This window comes from Amphimedon queenslandica, unplaced genomic scaffold, assembly GCF_000090795.2.
Source record: "Amphimedon queenslandica unplaced genomic scaffold, v1.1 AMPQUscaffold_12091, whole genome shotgun sequence".
NCBI lineage: Eukaryota > Metazoa > Porifera > Demospongiae > Haplosclerida > Niphatidae > Amphimedon > Amphimedon queenslandica.
The window spans coordinates 4869-8236 of NW_003547670.1; positions in this window are offsets into that span (position 1 = coordinate 4869).

Sequence of the window (3368 nt, forward strand, 5' to 3'; positions counted from 1 at the left end):
AGCTATTGTATTCTCCCCATTCATAAACATATATATATATATATGTTATATATATATACATGCAAATTGTTTGTCAGTTTCATTAAGTTATACATTTGGGAAGATCTACTGTGAATCTTTGTCATCTAATGGAGGAGAAATGCTCTTATGAATCTTTGAGACAGAATGCTATCAAAGAGGACAGTGTATATGAATTGTGTCAAACCTCAGCTAGTACTGCTGAAGAAGGGAGGGCTGAACAGCCTAAGAATATGAAAAACAAGGAGGTAACATGGAATAAATTAATCATTATTATCATTGCTTTACTGTCACTGATTATAATACTATTGATAGTCATCCTTTGCTTGTTACTGGCCCATATGTCTACAACCAGTACTAGTGCTGGTAATTCTAACCCAAATGTTACCACAATTACCAGAGCTGGTAATTGTGGATATAACTTGACTAACTGGTCTGATGATATAGTCAATAAAGTTAACCAGAGCCTTCCTGACTTTAATGCATGGGCTAATGATGTATCACAAAATACCTTTCAACTTTTTCATGAGAACAATACCAACTTCAATGAACTTGATAAACAAATTTTACAAAGTACAAGAGATTCTGGACAAAAGCTCATTAACATTGTCAATACTCTCTCTAATCTACAAGACACCAGTACCTCTACTGCTGGAGTGGTCAACAATATACTACTTGTGACAAAAAAACTTCTGCAGAATGAATCACCTACCTCTTGCAAGCAATTGGAAAGGCAATACCAGGTCACTCAATCAGGCTATTATACATTAACATCAGGTAATGGATCAACTGAGTATACTGCTTATTGTGATACGGGAATACTATGTGGTTCAAGAGGAGGGTGGACAAGATTAGCATATATGGAATTGGGTAGTCTTATGCCAAATTGTCCTTCTGCATTTAGACTGTACCATGTAGGAGGATATTATAAATCTTGTGGTAGACCAGCAACAAGCAGTGGTGGATGTGCATCAGTTATATACCCATCTAATGGTGTCAGTTATTCTCAGATATGTGGCAGAGTATTGGGATATCAATATGGATCACCTGATGCCATTTATCAACCTGCGAATTCTAACTATTCATATCGTAATGACATTAATTCTTATTATGTTGATGGTGTTAGTATCACTCGTGGGTCTCCTCGTCAACATGTCTGGACACTAATGGCTGGTATTAGTGAAGCAAGTGCTTCGTCACGTTCATGTCCATGTAATACTGGTAGTTCAGTATCCGTTCCATCTTTTATTGGTAATAACTACTTCTGTGACTCAGATAATCCTAGTAATACTGCATCACCTACTCTCTATAGAAATAATTACCTCTGGAGTGGCAATAGCATTAGTTGCCGTTCTCTTGAAACAGCTTGCTGTGCTGCTCCTGGTATCCCATGGTTTCACAGAGACTATGGTAGCAATATCACTACTGATGATATTGAGGTGAGGGTGTGTGGAGATAGTGGTACTGATGATGAAGACACTCCTATTGTTTATTATCAGATTTTTGTTAAGTAATGAAGTGTAAGCATGTGTCTTATATTCCATAGTACATTTGACATAACTGTTGTTGCTGTAACTTTTAATATTTATCTTTTTAACTTTACCCAGATTTCAACTGCTGTTGTTTTTGTTTACCCTATTGTATTAATGATGTTTACTTATAAAATCAATGTTATTGAGCATTATTCATTATTTCAATGTTGTTTTTGCTATTGCATAAACATTTGCACAAGATTATATACTGTAGGCAATTAAACTGCTGCTCAGTGGTGAGTGCCATCATTAACTTAAATTTACTACCATGCAAATAGACAGGACCCTTCCTGGCTTCAAATCTTCCATGACAAAATACCCTTTAACTATTTCAGAACAGTACCAACTTTTAAAATTTTTAGCTTGTTACTTTCTTGAATCTAAAAGACATACTCCTTATTATCCACTTCAACAGTATAAGGTCCTTATACTGTTGAAGTGGTTGATGACACTGGATAGTATTCAATTTTTACTATTTGACCTTGTTGTGACTGACTGTGTAGTTAAGTTGCTTTCACTTTTTCTTATTTACCCCACAAAAAAGTTTTTTCTATACTGATAGCAGCAATGCACAGCACAATAAGCTGGCATACACTGTCAGCATTCATGCCATTTTGATGAACTGCTATTGTTGAGTAGTGTGTTGCCACAACATATTAAATAAACAGTATGATAGACATTTCCTAATTTTAAAATTGATTTATATTCATCTTGAGCTTTTGTCTGATGTTCTTGTGTTAGTGTAGTAAGGCCATGCACTCATGCATTTTCCTTACATGCAGTTGTGAAAGATGAACACGATAGACTAATGTCTCAAAAGACTTCACTTGAAAAAGAAAAGTACTCACTAACTGAAGGGCTTGATGAAGACCCTGAACTAAAGAAGTAAGTTTTAAATTGTGAAAACTAATATCAATATATATTTATATTTATTTATTTATTTATTTATTTATTGAAAGGCATGTTCAGGAGTTGGAGGCTTGCCACAACAGCTCCTCTGAAAGACTCTATCACCAGTTGAGAGAAGAGCTTGAAACTCTACAGCAAGAATGCTACACAAGGCAAATGAAGTATGGACACCAACAGCAAGACAAAGCTGTAGCATCATCAGCAAAGCCATCTTGGAGTCATGTGAAACCTTCACCATTTCATCCTAAAAATGACATGACTTTTAAAGTTAAGACTCAAAGGCAGCAGCAGCAGCAACCTATTATTGATTTAACTAGGGAGAATGAGGAAGAGGAGAAAGGAGAGAGTGGGAATGAGAGTGATTGGGAGCCACTGGATGAATCTGAGCTGGCATCCATTGACATTATGGAGGCTATGTACAACCTGGAGGAAGAGGAAATAGGAATTCAAGAGAAACTACTGGATCCATTTGATGATGATTTTGACAAAAATGATTTTGATACTCTGCCATTATTACCTCCTCCTGCTTTAAGACAGAATGCCTCTTTAGCTGCAAAGAACATAACTACAAATTATCAAGCATCATCATCATTAGCCAGTGGCATTAGCAAATCATATAGCTGTAGTTCTTTGAGCAATGCAAAGGCACCAGGTAGCCAAGATAGGGAAGGATTGCTCAAGTATGTGTACTGCTGATTGTGTTGAGAATTTTGTATGCCTTTTAAATAGGAATAAAGCAAAAAAAGTTAAATTTCATTATTGACATAAAAGAATAGGAAGAAACAAAGTTAAACTGTACGTGCATAACATATAGCGAATGGATAAATAATAAATAAATACAATTAATTACATGTATGTGCATGCAATCCTTGTTGTTATTATTATTATTATTATTATTATTATTATTAT